Source organism: Miscanthus floridulus, chromosome 18, assembly GCF_019320115.1.
Source record: "Miscanthus floridulus cultivar M001 chromosome 18, ASM1932011v1, whole genome shotgun sequence".
In the NCBI taxonomy this organism is placed as follows: domain Eukaryota; kingdom Viridiplantae; phylum Streptophyta; class Magnoliopsida; order Poales; family Poaceae; genus Miscanthus; species Miscanthus floridulus.
In genome coordinates, this window is record NC_089597.1 from 110680832 (window position 1) to 110699633 (window position 18802).

Sequence of the window (18802 nt, forward strand, 5' to 3'; positions counted from 1 at the left end):
CGCTGAAGCTTGCATAGGCCTCCAGTGGTCGCCGATTCGAGGTCATGAAGGATGATCAATATCGATTCCTTCCTCATCAACACCCAGAATTGGGATGGGCGATGATGGACCCGCAGGGCACGGATCCAACCACGGAAGCGATGGTACACTTTGGTTACGAGTCTGTGTCAAGGATTCGCCGATTGGAGGATCAATTGAAGGCTCAGCAGAAAGCAATCAAGAGGCACCAGCAAGTGATAGACGAACAAAGGGTGTGCCTCAATTTGCCAAAGATGTATGAGGAGCTTCCTCATAAGTATCGCCCCTAGATGTTGGAGTCCCTCTTTATGTAATAGCACGATAGTAGAACAAGTGAGTCGAGTTGGGTCGAGTTTTTAGTGCGGTGTGAACATTGCGTGTTTAGTTGATTTGTTCTTATGTTTATGCATGAGTTGGATCTTTGTAATGTGTGCTGGAACTTTGTGGGCATGTCCGCAAGTTTCATATTTAAGAATATTAAAGTTTGGGTCAATAAATAAATAGTTGGGTTTGTTACATCTCGCTCTTTCGGAATCTGTTTTTCGGAGCAAGTCTGCCTTTATCTTAATGCCGAATAAAATATACATGACCAAAAATTATGAAATTGTTGTGGGAATAACTAGACTTAATTACCTTTCCAATGCCTCTGGAATCACCCCCATATCTGATCTGGTTCGTGAGATATCTCTGTTTCAAGTTAAAGTTACTGCACAGTCTGGAATCTGGGAATAGTTTCGGTTGTATCCCATTTTTGAGTAATCTAACGACAGAATCTGGGAAAGTGGTCTGAATAAAAGTTGTATAAAATTTCGTAAGCTTTCCAACCATATAAAGTACACTCTATTTGGATTTCTAGAACTCGAGATATGACTGTTTATAGAGCTGCTGTTGTTGAGACTCGTCAGAAAATTTTCAGAATGTATTCTAACTTGGGGATTTCTGAATTTTGAATATTTGATAAGCAGATGTCTGGAAGAGGAAGAGGCCGAGGTCGTGGAGGTGTTCCCCCACATCCACCACCACCACCACCGACTATTGAACAACTCTTGGCAATACAGACGCAGCTCATGCAAACATTGGTGCAGAATCAGCAGAATCAACAGGGTGGTGGAGCACCACGTGATAAGCGTGGTGAATTCTTGAAGGGCCGTCCCCCGGTGTTCTCTCATGCCACTGATCCACTGGAAGCAGATGATTGGCTTCGTGCAGTAGAGAGGCAGCTCAACATAGCTCAATGTGATAATCAGCAGAAGGTGTTGTACGCTTCAGGACAACTTCAGGGAGAAGCTCAGGACTGGTGGGAGTCATTCGAGTATGGGCGTCCTGCCAATGCTCCTCCTGTTACCTGGTAGGAGTTCAAAGAGAATTTCAGATCTTATCACATACCAGAGGGACTGATAGAGCTCAAGCAAGAGGAATTTAGAGCTTTGAAGCAGGGATCCATGTCTATCGCTGAGTACCGTGACAAGTTTGCTCAGTTGTCACGTTATGCTCCTAATGAAGTGGCTGAAGATGCGGATAAGCAACGCCGCTTTCTCAAAGGTCTGTATGATGGTCTGCAGCTCCAGCTTATGTCAAACACCTACCCCAACTTTCAGACGCTGGTGAATCGCGCTATTGTTATTGACAACAAGCGCAAGGAGATGGAGGCCAAGAAGAGGAGGCTTCAGGGACAAGCCTCTAGGAGCAATACTCGTCCACGTGCCAATTCTCAACAAGGCTTCCAGCAGAGGTTCCTAGGGACCACCCAGTCAATGGAATCGTGGTCAGTACCCTAAGCGCAATCCGAACCAGCAGCAAGTTAGCAATGCACGTACCTCAGCAGCAGAGTGTTCCACAGACACCACGATAGGGAACCTCCAACAGCACCCCCATGAAGACGAGTGCACCTAGTACCCCCAACGTATGCTATCATTGCGGAGAAGTTAGGGCATTATGCTAATCATTGCCCCTCGGAAGCAAAATCAGCAGACACCTCAGGGTCAGTAGAGTAATCAGAAGGGAACGCTGCAGAAGCCAGCACCCAACACAGGGAGGGTGAACCATGTGTCTACCGAGATGGCGCTTACGGAACCAGAAGTCATGCTCGGTACGTTCAACGTCAACTCAACCCTCGCCACTGTTCTTTTCGATTCTAGAGCTTCGCATTCATTTATATCGCAAGCATTTGTTAGAAATCATAGCATACCATTATGTGCCATGCAAAATCCCATATTAGTAAACTCACCAGGTGGGAGTATGCAAGCTTCATATCATTGTCTACCGACTAGTTTAACTTTAAGGGGGGTAGAGTTCAAAGTGAGCCCCATGGTGTTGAGAGCATCTGGTATAGATATGATTCTGGGTATGGATTGGATGATGAAACAACAAGCAGTAATCCAGTGTAAAGAAAATGTAGTTGTTGTGACTGCACCGAATGGAGAAAGAATCAAGGTTGATGTTGTAATACAAGCACAGCCAACCGCCACAGTGAACCAGCTTGATGATAGCGGCAACAAGGAGGACCTAGTGGTGAATGAATTTCCAGATGTGTTCCCCGATGATTTGCCAGGTATGCCGCCTGACCGTGATATTGAGTTTATTATTGAATTATTACCTGGAACTGCACCTATAGCTAAGCGTCCATATAGAATGGGGGTTAAAGAATTAGAAGAACTTAAGAAACAAATTACGGAGTTACATGAGAAAGGTTTTATTCGTCCTAGTTCGTCACCTTAGGGGAGCACCAGTTATATTTATTGACAAGAAGGATGGTACTCAGAGGATGTGTGTTGATTATCGGTCACTCAATGAGGTTACTATCAAGAACAAGTATCCGTTGCCTAGAATTGATGATTTGTTTGATCAGTTGAGAGGTGCCTGTGTTTTCTCTAAGATTGATCTTCATTCTGGCTACCATCAATTAAGGATTCGTGCAACAGATATACCCAAGACAGCTTTTACTACGAGGTATGGTTTATATGAGTACACTGTTATGTCATTTGGTTTGACCAATGCACCTGCCTACTTTATGTACATGATGAACAAGGTGTTCATGGAGTTTTTGGATAAGTTTGTGGTGGTGTTCATCGATGATATATTGGTATTCTCCAAAATAGAAGAAGAGCACGCTGAACATCTGAGGTTGGTGCTGCAAAAGCTCAGAGAACACAAGTTGTATGCCAAGCGAAGCAAGTGTGAATTTTGGTTGAAGGAAGTTTCTTTTCTTGGTCATGTTGTCTCCAACGGTGGAATTGCAGTAGATCCCGGTAAGGATGAAGGATGTGCTGAATTGGAAGCCACCAACAGATGTGGGACAGATACGTAGTTTCTTGGAATTAGCCGGATACTACAGAAGGTTCATTGAAGGTTTCTCTAAGCTTGCTAAGCCAATGACAGCCTTATTGGAGAAAAATGCTAAGTTCGTGTGGTCCGAGAAGTGCCAGGCTAACTTCGAAGAGTTGAAGAAGAGGTTGACTATAGCTCCAGTGTTGACTTTGCCAGACTTGAATAAAAGTTTTTCGATCTATTGTGATGCATCTCGTCAGGGACTTGGATGTGTTCTTATGCAAGAAGGCAGAGTAGTGGCTTATGCATCTCGGCAGTTGAGAAAGCATGAGTTAAATTATCCTACTCATGATTTGGAGCTAGCAGCAGTGGTTCATGCTTTGAAGATATGGAGGCATTATCTCGTTGGACATAAGAGTGACATCTATACTGATCACAAAAGTCTGAAGTACATTTTCACTCAGACAGATCTAAATATGAGACAAGCATCGATGGTTAGAGTTGATCAAAGATTATGATTTGGAGGTACACTATCATCCTGGGAAGGCGAACGTTGTTGCCGATGCTCTTAGTAGGAAGAGTTATGTCAATGAGGTGCAAGTGACATCGATGTCAAGTGAGTTGTGTGCTGAATTTGAGCGACTGAATTTAGGCTTTGTTACCAATGCAGTGGAGTTGGTGTTGGAGCCTAAATTGGAGCAAGAAATACGTAAGGGACAGTTACAGGATGCGAAGTTGAAGGAGATAGCAGAAAACATAGTGATTGGTAAGGCACCAGGTTTTAGTATGGATGACAATGGAACTCTGTGGTTTGGGAAAAGGTTGTGTGTGCCTGAGGATAAGGCTATACGAGAGGCAATTCTTCGTGAGGCCCATGAGTCTGCTTATTCTATTCATCCTGGAAGTACCAAGATGTATTTGGATTTAAAAGAGAAGTATTGGTGGTACGGACTCAAAAGAGATGTTGCTGAATATGTTGCTTTGTGTGATACCTGTCAGAGAGTCAAGGCTGAACATCAAAGACCTGCAGGATTGTTACAACCAATGAAGATACCTGAGTGGAAGTGGGAAGAAGTTGGTATGGATTTTATAGTTGGGTTACCACGTACTCAGAGAGGTTATGATTCAATCTGGGTAATAGTAGATCAGTTAACTAAGGTTGCCCACTTCTTACCGGTTAAGACTACCTATACTGGACCCCAATTGGCTGCTGCTATACATGGAGAGAATAGTTTGTCTACATGGGGTTCCTAAGAAAATTGTGTCTGATCGAGGTACCCAATTTACATCTCATTTTTGGCAGCAAGTACATAGTTCGTTCGGAACCAAGTTGAATTTTAGTACAGCATATCATCCTCAGACAGATGGGCAAACTGAGAGAATTAATGAGATATTGGAGGATATGTTGAGGGCTTGTGCGTTGCAGTATGGAACAAGTTGGGACAAGAGTTTGCCTTATGTAGAGTTCTCGTACAACAACAGTTATCAGAAAAGTCTTAATATGGCACCTTTCGAAGCTTTGTATGGATGAAAGTGTAGAACCCCGTTGTTTTGGAATCAAATGGGAGAAACTCAAGTGTTTAGACCAGATGTTTTGAGAGATGTAGAAGAGCAAGTAAGGATGATCAGGGATAACTTGAGAGTGGCTCAGTCTCGACAAAAGAGCTATGCCGACACTAGAAGAAGAGAATTGGTTTTTGAAGTAGGTGATTATGTGTACTTGAAGGTGTCACCTATGAGAAGTGTGAGGAGGTTTAACATGAAGGGAAAGTTAGCACCAAGGTATATTGGACCTTTCAAGGTTTTAGAGAGACGTGGAGAGGTAGCTTATCAGTTAGAATTGCCTGAGAGTTTGTCGGGTGTACACGATGTGTTCCATGTATCTCAGCTAAAGAAGTGTTTGTGTGTACCTGGGGAACAGATACCGTTAGAAGAGCTTACAGTTAAGGAAGATCTCACTTATGAGGAGTTTCCAGTAAAGATTTTAGAGACAGCAGAAAGAGTTACAAGGAGCCGAGTCATAAAGATGTGCAAGGTTCAGTAGGAATCGGTATACAGTAGATGATGCTACTTGGGAAAGAGAAGATGATCTGAGGAAAACATACCCATAGTTATTTGAGTAAGCATCGCCCGAATCTCGAGGACGAGATTCATTTTAAGGGGGGTAGAATTGTAACACCCTAAATTTTACAACTTTTTTAAATAGGGGAAATTGATTTGTTAAGCATTTTATGGGCATTTGAATTTAGAAAATAATAATTTTATTAGGAATAAAATCAAATATAGGTCGACAACCATGAATGTGCATACATGCCACTGCATACTATTTTGAATTGCTTGGTTTGAAGTCGGATTTCGAATTGAGTTGAAATTTCATTTTGAATTTGCTTTGAAGAAAAATTCGAAAAAGAAAAGAATAACTTTCTTCTCCTCCTTCTTTTCGGCCCGAAGGCCTGCTACTGCCGCGGCCCATGGCTTTCCCGCATGGCCCATTCCCTTCTCCAGGCTGCTGTGCAGCTCCTTGTCTCCGCTCGGGCCGAAGGCCAGTGTCCTTTCCGCGCCGGCCCGCGCTCTTCACCGCTTGGGCCGAAGCCTGGAACCCCGGCCCAGTCACGCGCCCAGCCGCAAGCTGCGCTCGCGCAAGCTTCGTTCCCTGCCGCTGACCAGCTGGGCCCGCTGGTCAGGCTCTTCTTCCTCGTGTCATAGCTGAGCCGGACACCGTCTCCACGACCGAGAGTCCGTGGCCGCGCCGTTTCCTCCTCGATTCAGCATGCGCCCCATGCCTCGCCTCTCTTAAATAGCGCCCGCACCCCTCCTCTCTCCCCAATCCCATCTAGCGGCTGTTTTTCTTCGCCAAACAGCCGCAGCCGCTTCTCGCTCGAGCGCCGCCGTCGACCTCCGCTGCCACCGAGCGCCGAACCGTCGTCGCTCCTTCCCTCTTGTGTTTTTCGGATCGGGTGAGATCCCCCTCCCTTCCTCTCTCTCCCGGTACTTCTCTTTTGTCAAATAGAGCTTTGTAGGCCAAGAACCGAGGGCCTCAGAAGGCCAGCAATGGCGCTCCCGTCGGGAGTACCGCCGTCGACTGACTGCTCCGGCCAGTTTTCTATTTTCTTTTTCTTTTTCTTTTTCTTTTTCCGCCAGATTAAATCCAAGCCGTCGGTTTCTAATCCAACGGCCCAGATCTACAGATACCCCTTCGCTGCCAATCTTTCAAATACGCCCTTATAATTATTCCAGATTCAACCCGCGGTCCTTTGCGTGTTTCACAGTTTACGTTTCTTTCTTTCGAAAGCGTATTTTCTTTCGGATGGGCTGAAATACGTTTTCAGTTATTCACAGTTTTGCCATTCAACTTGTTTTAGCCATAATTTCTCCGTTTTAACTCCGATTAGATCCGTTCAAGTTGCGTTGGGTTCGTAATTAAGAAACCTACACGTTTATGCTACTGTAAAGTATGTTTCCAACTTTTATAATATGAGCTTAGATCTAATCTATTATTTGTCTATAGGAAATCTTGTTTAAACCATAACTTTTCCGTTTTAGATCCGATTTTTGTGATCTTCGCGTCTGTGTGTTCATAGCGAGACGTAGATTTGTTTTCAAAACTTTTCATCTTGATTCTTTGCTGTTGGTGTACTGTTCTAATCTGTAGCCTTGTTTGCTTTGCATGATTGCTCCTGGATGCTTGTATGTTGCTGTGGTTATCGAGTAGAGACGGTGAGCAGTTCTCGGAGGATCAAGGGTACGACAGTGACGAGCAGGACCAACAGGTGTACATTGCTCAAGGCAAGTATATCATGGGATCATCCTTGTTTCCTATTCACTTTAAATCATTAAATTCATGTTGCATGTGTCTTCTTGTTAGGAATTTCCTAGAATTGGACTATTGCCTTGTCACCTATGGGTTATGCATATGGGTAGCTTTGCTAGAGCTCAGTTAAACCATGATCTTGTAACTTGACTAATGGTATATGCAATAAACATAAAATGTGACTTTTTAGCAACATGGAAACAGGGGGCTGGAGTGTTTAGCTACTTTCTAAATGCTTCAGATTCCTCTCCCTAAGGACTTATCTGTAAGTGATCATCCGAGACTTACAGTACAGCTGTGAGAGCTACATGGCTCTGGCTTTAGCTCAGTATGAGGACCCTTTTCTAGCTTGTTAGTGGTTACCTTTATTGGCGTAAGAATGGCTTGACGAATCAGGTATAGGACAGCCTCTACTCTTATGTGTATAGCCGTGAAGGAATTGTGCCATTTGACAGGGGGGTTCCTATAACTGTTTGCCGAGTGAATCTAATGGCCCTAACTTGTTAGACGAACCTTTGAAAGGCTTCATAGTGACCCCTACCTGCTCACCTTGGGAGTGTTTTGGGAGTTATAAACCCGGGCATATGGGAATCATGACTCACAGTGAAAGTGTACAACCTCTGCAGAGTGTAAAACTGGTATATCAGCCGTGCTCACGGTCATGAGCGGCCTTGGAACATTTATGGAATAGATGATCACTAAGTAATATCTGTTTATGCTATTCATTACTCATGTTTACATCTGATCATGTGTTCTACTTTGGGGACTGAAACACCTTGATGCTACTCATAAGCTAAAATTGTGACAACTAAAAGCTGACCGCTGTTAAGCCTGTGTCTAGCCTTTTGAGCCTCATGAACCCCGTGTTACACTTGTTGAGTACGACATGTACTTACGCTTGTTTATTTTCACTATTTGGATAAAAATCCCGGATGGGTAACAGATGACCTTGAGAATGATGATTTCCTTGAGGACTACTAGACTTGTGGTCAACCAGTCGACGTCTCTGTGAATTGGAGCTTCCGCGATAGATCTTTTTATTATTTGTGCTATACTTATGTAATAACTCTGTCTTATTCGTGATGTAATAAACATTGGAGATGATACTATTCATAATTTGTCGGCTTATGTGTGTGACTTATCTCTGGGCGCACATAAGGTTATGCACCCCATTTTATCCTTAAAATTGGGTGTGACACGCCGCAAGAACCTACCTACAAGTGAGGTAGCTCAATGACACGAGCAATCCAATATAGTACCTTTTGGCTCTTCGTCGGGAGAAGGTCAAGAACTCGTACAAGCAATTGATCGGAGCCGGAGATAATCACCAACTCCGCTCAACGATCCTCCAATCATCGGACCATCTAGGTGCTGGCAAACACCAAGAGTAACAAGATCACGACCAACCCAAATCACCCAACTAGTGCCATAGGATGATACAACTCAATGCAATGCACTAGAGGCTCTCCAATCTCACTTAAGATGATGGAATCAAGTGTGCAAGTGAGTGGAGTATATTGCTCAGCTCCCAAAGGGTGTGCACAAGTGTAAGAGGTGCCAAGAGAGTGGCCATGGCCGGCCACACCCTCTATTTATAGCCACACAAGCAAATAGAGCCGTTGGCCCTTTGGGGCTATTTCTGCGGGGGCACCAGACACGGCGGTGCACCACCGAACAAGGGGTGGCGATGCCCCCTCCAACAGTCACCAACGGCTAGTTTGACTAGCCGTTGGGTCACCAAACATGTGATGGTGGCACCAGACAGGGGGTGGCAGTGCCACCCCGAGCCAACTTCGCGTTTTCCCTGCTCTCTGGATAAATAGAGCAATGCCCCCCTTCGCTATAAATCGAATTCAGTGCTCTCAGGTGAAAAAGGGCGGTGGCACCAGACAAGGGCGACGGTGCCCATGGCGGTGCACCGCTGTGCTAGTGGCGGTGTACACCGACATGTACGGTGACTACCCCACTACAACCCTTCTCAGTCAGGTCTAGGTGGGCACCGTCCTAGGGGTGGCAGTGCCACCGGACAGGGGGTGGCGGTGCCACCCAGGCACCTCCACTTGCTCTCCAAGTTGCAAACTTTTTCACTATTCGATCCACGGCAACTCGAGCAACTCCCCGCAAGCGATGCTAACTTTCAAAGTGTTTTCTCAAAACATATTAGAGCCACGTTAGCATTTCTCAAAATATTTTCGATAAATATTTTTGCTTGCTCTCCGATGTGCACTAGGCCTAAATGCAATGCGTGAAGTCTAACACCTAGTGGCACTAGATGACTGAATTGTCTAGTAGAGATTCTCTCTTAATAGTACAACCATTTATCCTAAACGTGATCACACTCTCTATAATATCTTGATCACCAAAACAAAATCCCTATTTATACCTTTGCCTTGATCTCCGCACTTGATCATCATCACATGTGGCCATCTCATCATTTCATGTGATCAACACCAACCCTTGAGTGCCACCATGCTCCACACTTGGATGTACCAACCTATCTCACACAACACTTAAATAGCAAGGTTAGTACATAGGTTTCATCAATTATACAAAACCAAACTAGGGCTTTCAGCACCCACAGGGGTCTCAACCTCGTCGCGCCCGCGCCAATAAATAGACGTTTGAACAACAAAAAAATAATTATTTTGATGTTTGCACCTATATTTTTTCTTCATATTAGGGCGATATTAGGACGACGTACCCACCCCGTGTTTTTATCGTTTGTATATGTTGTTCCATTAGCGGTTCGTCCAATCCAATGAGGCGAGGGATGGAGAGAGTGTCATGGCGGCAGTTGCAATGGCGGAAACTGCGCGGTGGGGCCGCTACGCGCCCACGACGGATGCGGGACGGCGGCGGAGCGACGTGGACATGGACTTCGGACGGGAGATGGCAGCGCAAGCAACTTCATCAAACTCTCTTGCCGTGGATCTTGAATCGTGCACTGTGTACAATATGTTTCTTTCTATAATTTTTGCTCGGTTAAACTGAAAAAAAATATAGAAATCAAAACTGAACTCATCAGTTTTTAGTTTCCTACTAACAAACATGCCCGTACGGTTGCAACGGGAAAAAATGTTATCAAATGTTTGACCTATTTGCTTCAGCTTACTGACACCTACAACAGTTAATTTGTATAGGTACTACTTTTGCTGTTTTGAATGGTTGCTGTGGTTTTTCCAGCGATCACAAATGAACGGGTACATTAATAGAAAAGAACGACAATTTATGCCAAAAATTAGTATACTCGTTGATGAGTATGATTGAGACCTCTCTCAATCTTTTATATGTTAGCCCTTGTCGAGGATTGTAATGGTATATATGGATAACTTAGATATTGTACTTGTATATGATATTTAAGTTGGTAAGGGGTTAGTCATCGTCGTGTAAAATTTGGTCCGTTCATTGATGAGTATGACTGAGACCTCTTTCATTGGTATATGCAAATAGCTTGGAGATATATTTATTCTGATTAAACTGGACGACAAACTACTCAAAATTTCTGTTTACCTTTCGATTAATTGGGATATTGGCTGATCTAGGTTAAAATAATTTTTATTCCTAATGAAAACTACGTCAACAACTTTAAGACCATCGGTTCTATTGATAATAAGTTTTATTTTTAATCCAAACTACATCACCCCAACTTAGTCGTATAAATATTTGTTTATTAGGTAAGAGTAATATTAGGTAAGAGTAAAAGTTTTAAAGATCCATAATACGAAATTTATTATTTATTATTATTTTATCTACCCTACCCTATAATACACCAGTTACAATAAATCTACAGCCACACAACAAATGCCTGCTCTACAGTCATGACCTATGCTACATCCACACCCATGAATGCACCCAAAAAATATAACACCATCAAAACGGATGCACCAGATTATCTCTTAGTCATTCTCTCTCATTACTCATCCAAATCCGACGGCTCATGTTTAATGTGTCTGTCCTCCATCGCCCTCCTACGGACCCACGCGGGATTTCAGCACCGGCGTTTAGGGGAAAAAACAGCATTTCAGCACTGGCGTTTCGAAAGTTCCACACCCCCGCCCGGCCGGCCAGCGGCCATGTCCCTCCCCGGTGGCAACGGCGAGCCCCCTCCCCCTCCACCGCCGTTCCCCTCACTCATCAAGCTCGGCCCGCGCGGTCACCGCGAGACACGTCGACCGCCTCCTGACAGTGCTCCTCCGCCGCTGCAGGCACCGCCTCCTCGCCGCGCTCGCCTCCCAGGCGCTTGCCAACGCCATCGCCCCTACTCCGCGCACGCACCTCCTTGCCGCCTCCGCCTTGCTCGACTCCGCGCGGCCGCGTGACGCCGCACAGCGCCTCGCACTTGCCTCCCGCACCGCCAGTCGCCGCCTCTGGGATGCACTGCTCTGCCGGGCCTGCGCCGGGGGCGGCGACCCGCGCCACGCACTGGAGCTACTCTCCGCTGCCATCGAAGACCACGGCATGGTGCTGTCGCCTTCCACGTACCGCGAGATGGTGGTGTTGCTGTGTGCCCACGGGGAGGTGGATTGCGCGCTTAGGGTGTTCGACTTAATGACCAGGAGGGGGGTGTCAGGTAGAGGATCGCGTTTGCAGCTCGATCGTTTCTGGGTTATCCAGAACTGGGAAGGCCGGAGCAGGGCTGGATTTCTATGAGAAGGTGAAGAGTCAGTTCAGTGGATTTGATCCGGGCCTTGTGACACTGACATCAGTTGTCCATGCTCTTGGGTTGGAGGGGAGAACTGGTGAGATGGCGGAGCTTATGCGGGAGATGGAGTGTAAAGGCATGAATGCTGATGCTGTGTTTTACGGCAGCATGGTTCATGGATACATGAGTCGTGGGTTTTTGATGGAAGGTCTTCGGGAGCATCGATCCATGCTAGAGAAGGGAATCGAAGCTGATGTGACTAACTATACTACTGTTATTGATGGACTCTGCAGAGAAGGTAGTGTGGAGAAAGTAATGGGGGTTCTTGGATGAGATGGAGCGAGTGGATGCTAAGCCAAATTTGATTACTTATACATCACTGGTTGGTGGCTTCTGTAAGAGAGACAGGTTGGAAGATGCTTTCTCTATCGTGAGGAAACTGGAACAAACAGGCGTGGTGGTGGACGAGTATGTATATTCGATTTTGATTGACAGTTTGTGCAAAATGGAAGATTTAGACAGGGCTTTCTCGTTGCTCACGGAGATGGAGAATAAGGGAATAAAGGCTAGCATCAAAACATACAACGCGATAATAAATGGTCTGTGTAAAGCTGGTCACACTGAAAAGGCTCTTGAAATTTCTGAAGGTGTTGCTGCTGATAATTTCAAATATAGCACACTGTTACATGGTTACATCAAAAGAGGGTGACATAACCGGTGTTATGGCAATAAAGGATAGGCTGGTAGTGATATTTCTATGGATGTTGTCACATGCAATGTTCTTATCAAAGCATCGTTTATGATTAACAAGGTGAATGATGCCTGGAGCTTGTTTCATAAAATGCCTGAGATGGGCTTAAGACCTAATACTATCACCTACCATACAATCATAGACAAACTGTGTAAAGCTGAGGAAGTTGACAAGGCACTGGAGTTGTTTGATGAATACAGGAAAGATTCAGGATTCTCCACTGCAGTTGTTCATGAGTGTCTGACTAAAGCACTGTGTAATGGAGGAAAAGTTGACATGGCTGACCAAATATTTTATGATCTTGTTCAGAAAAAAATAAGGCCCAATTTCTTTAACCGCAGGAAGTTGATTCATGCACACTTCAAAGGACACGGTGAACATGGTGTGCTGGATTTCATTTGTAAGGTTGGGAATTAGATATTGACTTATTTTCATCTGTTTGTAATTATGCTTCTGCTTTCTTAAGCAACAGAAATTGTATGCAAGCAGCAATGGATGCTTACAAGTTACTCAGAATGCAAGCCATTGCGGTGACTAGATCCGTTGCGTTAGCACGGGCATTATACTAGTGTTTATAAGAAAAAGCAAATGGACTTCATTAGGAAAGAAAAAACAAAAGAAAGGTCACGGGAAAAAGCAGCACGGGACACCCCTAACGGGGGCGGCAATTTTTTTCTGAGACCCCAACGTAGGAAATACTACCTCAAGCGTGAGAAACAGAGATAGAAAAAGAAAAAAAAAAGGACGGACGTCCAAACATGAGAAGAAATAGAAACGGAAACGAACGTGAAAAGAATACTGCTGATTAGGCTGGACGAATTTTTTTTTAGTAGTAGAGGATATGAACACAGATACCATATTTGAATTGAAAAGCAGAGGATACGGACACTGATTAAGAGACAAGAAGGAGGACGGTAGAAATAGAAACTTCCTTATTATCGAACGCGGAGTGCGCAAGAAATTTTATCTCTTTATTATTAGAGATATTAAAGATCCATAATACTAAATTTATTATTATTTAATGTTTATAAGAGAAAGCAAATGGACTTCATTAGGAAAGAAAAAACCAAAAAAAGGTCACGGGAAAAAGAGCACGGGACACCCCTAGCGGGGGCTGCAATTTTTTTTTTGAGACCCCAGCGTAGGAAATACTCCAAACGTGAGAAACATGAGATAGAAATAGAAAACGAAAAAAAAGACTGGACGTCCAAACAGGAGAAGAAATAGAAAAGGAAACGAACGTGAAAGTAGTAGAGGATATGGACACAGATACTGTATTTGAATTGAAAAGTAGAGGAGACCAGAAGAAGGACGGTAGAAATCGAAACATCCTTGTTATCAAATGTGGAGTGTGCAAGAAATTTTGTCTCTTTATTATTAGATATATAGATATAGATAAGTAACCGAACGGCTCTTAGTTTTTAGAAATTGAAGTTTTTGCAAACCGAGTAAATTGAATCCAACCGTCGGTTTAAAACCGATTTCCCTGTCCTACTCATCGACGGCAGCGGCATACATGATACTGCTATTCGGCCTGTTCGCTGGTTGGTTTCTGAGCTGGTTTGGACTGGCTGGTGCTGATTTATTGTGAAAGGAAAACACTGTTGGCTAGCTAAAACCAACGAGCGAACAGGCTGATTGAGTACTGACGTAATGTGTCACGCTCATCGCGAAACAAACTCACTGAGACACTGACGAGAAACGTTGGGGGCGTGGCGTGGAAGTGGAGCCGTGGACAGACCGACCGAGCACGCTGCACGCAGCCACCGGAGGCGGCGGAGGCCAGCTAGCCAGATCACTGCACTGGCACTGCGCATCCACAGCTGGAACTGGAAGTAGCGGGCCGCCTCAAATTCGGAGCATTTTTTTTTGTGTGCGTGTGTAAAAAATTCGTAGCATGTTTAAACCGCACCGGATGGACCCAAATCTACACCACCCACCAAACCAAACGGGCAACCCCAGTCTCGGCATGGTTTAATTTTGGTTTCCTTCTATTTCTTCCCTCCACTTCGTCTCCTCCGCGACCGCACGCGGCCACGCGCCTCCTCCCATGGAGGTCATCCGCCGCGGGGGGCGACACCCCTACCCAGCCGTCGGCGTCCGCCGGGGCCTCGCCTCCGGCTCCTCCTCCCCCGCCACCGCCGCCGAGGGGGTGGCTCGCCGGCCTCGTCTCCGGCGCCGGCCGGATCCTCGCCGCCGTGCTCGGGCCCGAGCCCTCCGCTTCCGGCTCCGGCTCCGGCTCCATTTCATCAGCCGCAGCGTCGGACGGGGACTCGCCGTCGGCCGCGTGCTCGCCGGCATGGTACCCGCCTCCTGGCCCTCATGGTGAGGGCTGCAATGACGCCACCGGTACGGACTCCCCCAACTATGCTTGGAAAGTTTGCGCCTTTCAGGCCCTGCCGCTACTCTGGGTGCCGCATTGCCGCGTTTGCAGCTGTATCTAAATGTTCGTGCTGTTTTGCATTATTTGCATGCTGCGTATAGGGGTAGCGACGGCGATTCGAATGACCAAAGTTCAGTTGAAAAGTTCTCGAATTTTGGCGTTTCGACTTCGGAATAGTTTTTTAACGAAATAGTACACTGGATGCTTGGCAGTTTCATGTTTCCCCCATCTGCATCTGCATGGGGGACGATGGTTGTTTCTTTATTGCAGTTACTTACTTACTAGGCCATGCTAGCATGCAACTGACCGATAAAAGTCGATCCATGCTCATGAATACAAAATATGTTATTGGATCGTGGACATGACTACATTGGCACTAAGCCACTATCTGGGCGAAAAATACTCCTTAAGCGTCTGCTTATTGCCTTACCCATAGAATTCTTGTACTAAGCATATGTTTGAGCTGCAATCCATAGGTGGTCCTGGAGGGTCACACGAGCATTCATAATATGGGTCCATACTGACCATTGAAGCCTTATGGGCCCCCAACTGTAATTCAAATTTAAATTTCTGAACCGAGAGGGAGATAAGACATGCATGGACTCAGATATACGGCTAGCAACCCTGAACTTGAGATTTTCCAATGATTTATTTCCTCCGTTAACGAGTGGCACATGAGTCGTCAATTCTTTTCATGACCACTAACTCAGCAATATGATTATATGATGTGCAGCATCAGTAAGGCTAGCTAATAGGCCAGCCAGACTGGAATCTGTTTTTAAGTTAGGGATTGATTAACCTTGTAGTTTATTGGCAGTCTCAATCCTTCTCATGGAAATAGTGGGTCCTACCACCACTTTACATCTCTTATATAATTATATTGTTGTTCGACTGCTAGTCATTCCATGTCATGGTTGTTCCTTTTCTTAGATAAAAACCATCTGGGTTCTGAACAACCCAAAACGGAAGGGATACCTTTAAATGTGTTTTAGTTTGTGAACTTACCTCAAATCATTTGCACATGTTATTATAAAATTCTTTTGTTCCTCTTATTTCCTAGCTTTTGGAGTATAACTGTCTAAACCCTTTTTTGTGTGCTTTTCATTTGCTTTGGTTTTTACCGATATATCTTTCTGACATAAATTCCATTACAACCTGTAACTCCTAATGTCTTAGGAATCATCAGTGTTCTGTGCTCGTTTACTTATTCTTTCCTGTAAATGGACTGTACATTTTTACTTATTTTGTTATTTTAAATGGAGTGTTATTTAAAATTCAGTCCGATGAGTTTTTGAGATTACAGATAATGGTGATTCCCCAGTCTTTCCCCTGAGTAATAATCAATCAAATCAGGTATTCCCAGTCATTCTATTTATTACCTAACATATTATCTCCCTGTTAGTTTGTAAACATGCTCCTCTCTCTGGATTACAAGACTAGGAGTAAGGGATCAATTACCTGAGCACTTACAGTTCATGCGTTGAAGTCATGTAGAACTGTTTGTGATTTTAGGTGAAAAGGAGACTGTTCTAAAAGGCTACCCTGGGTCCCCTAGCAATTATCTCTGAGATTGAACCAAAGGATGCCATAATGCAATTGCTTATGCAGGAGACCTATTCAAGGTATTGCATCGTATATGTAGTATCGACTTCCAATTTCCCTTCTAAACTGTGCTGTTTGATTTTTGTTTTGCCTTTTCATTTAAGCATATTTTTTTGGAGGACTATGTCACCCGGGTTTTGGAGGGGATGAAGTCTTGTGGGGTTGAACTGAGCCGAGACACCTACAACACCCTGATCTTGTAACTTGACTAATGGTATATGCAATAAACATAAAATGTGACTTTTTAGCAACATGGAAACAGGGGGCTGGAGTGTTTAGCTACTTTCTAAATGCTTCAGATTCCTCTCCCTAAGGACTTATCTGTAAGTGATCATCCGAGACTTACAGTACAGCTGTGAGAGCTACATGGCTCTGGCTTTAGCTCAGTATGAGGACCCTTTTCTAGCTTGTTAGTGGTTACCTTTATTGGCGTAAGAATGGCTTGACGAATCAGGTATAGGACAGCCTCTACTCTTATGTGTATAGCCGTGAAGGAATTGTGCCATTTGACAGGGGGGTTCCTATAACTGTTTGCCGAGTGAATCTAATGGCCCTAACTTGTTAGACGAACCTTTGAAAGGCTTCATAGTGACCCCTACCTGCTCACCTTGGGAGTGTTTTGGGAGTTATAAACCCGGGCATATGGGAATCATGACTCACAGTGAAAGTGTACAACCTCTGCAGAGTGTAAAACTGGTATATCAGCCGTGCTCACGGTCATGAGCGGCCTTGGAACATTTATGGAATAGATGATCACTAAGTAATATCTGTTTATGCTATTCATTACTCATGTTTACATCTGATCATGTGTTCTACTTTGGGGACTGAAAACACCTTGATGCTACTCATAAGCTAAAATTGTGACAACTAAAAGCTGACCGCTGTTAAGCCTGTGTCTAGCCTTTTGAGCCTCATGAACCCCGTGTTACACTTGTTGAGTACGACATGTACTTACGCTTGTTTATTTTCACTATTTGGATAAAAATCCCGGATGGGTAACAGATGACCTTGAGAATGATGATTTCCTTGAGGACTACTAGACTTGTGGTCAACCAGTCGACGTCTCTGTGAATTGGAGCTTCCGCGATAGATCTTTTTATTATTTGTGCTATACTTATGTAATAACTCTGTCTTATTCGTGATGTAATAAACATTGGAGATGATACTATTCATAATTTGTCGGCTTATGTGTGTGACTTATCTCTGGGCGCACATAAGGTTATGCACCCCATTTTATCCTTAAAATTGGGTGTGACACGCCGCAAGAACCTACCTACAAGTGAGGTAGCTCAATGACACGAGCAATCCAATATAGTACCTTTTGGCTCTTCGTCGGGAGAAGGTCAAGAACTCGTACAAGCAATTGATCGGAGCCGGAGATAATCACCAACTCCGCTCAACGATCCTCCAATCATCGGACCATCTAGGTGCTGGCAAACACCAAGAGTAACAAGATCACGACCAACCCAAATCACCCAACTAGTGCCATAGGATGATACAACTCAATGCAATGCACTAGAGGCTCTCCAATCTCACTTAAGATGATGGAATCAAGTGTGCAAGTGAGTGGAGTATATTGCTCAGCTCCCAAAGGGTGTGCACAAGTGTAAGAGGTGCCAAGAGAGTGGCCATGGCCGGCCACACCCTCTATTTATAGCCACACAAGCAAATAGAGCCGTTGGCCCTTTGGGGCTATTTCTGCGGGGGCACCAGACACGGCGGTGCACCACCGAACAAGGGGTGGCGATGCCCCCTCCAACAGTCACCAACGGCTAGTTTGACTAGCCGTTGGGGTCACCAAACATGTGATGGTGGCACCAGACAGGGGGTGGCAGTGCCACCCCGAGCCAACTTCGCGTTTTCCCTGCTCTCTGGATAAATAGAGCAATGCCCCCCTTCGCTATAAATCGAATTCAGTGCTCTCAGGTGAAAAAGGGCGGTGGCACCAGACAAGGGCGACGGTGCCCATGGCGGTGCACCGCTGTGCTAGTGGCGGTGTACACCGACATGTACGGTGACTACCCCACTACAACCCTTCTCAGTCAGGTCTAGGTGGGCACCGTCCTAGGGGTGGCAGTGCCACCGGACAGGGGGTGGCGGTGCCACCCAGGCACCTCCACTTGCTCTCCAAGTTGCAAACTTTTTCACTATTCGATCCACGGCAACTCGAGCAACTCCCCGCAAGCGATGCTAACTTTCAAAGTGTTTTCTCAAAACATATTAGAGCCACGTTAGCATTTCTCAAAATATTTTCGATAAATATTTTTGCTTGCTCTCCGATGTGCACTAGGCCTAAATGCAATGCGTGAAGTCTAACACCTAGTGGCA

At 45.0% G+C, this 18802-nt stretch overlaps 1 pseudogene; it reads left to right on the forward strand.

Annotated features, from left to right (window-relative positions):
- Nucleotides 1–11169: 11169 nt before the first annotated feature.
- LOC136524370 (pentatricopeptide repeat-containing protein At5g57250, mitochondrial-like) lies at nt 11170–13058 on the forward strand (annotated as a pseudogene).
- Nucleotides 13059–18802: the final 5744 nt, after the last annotated feature.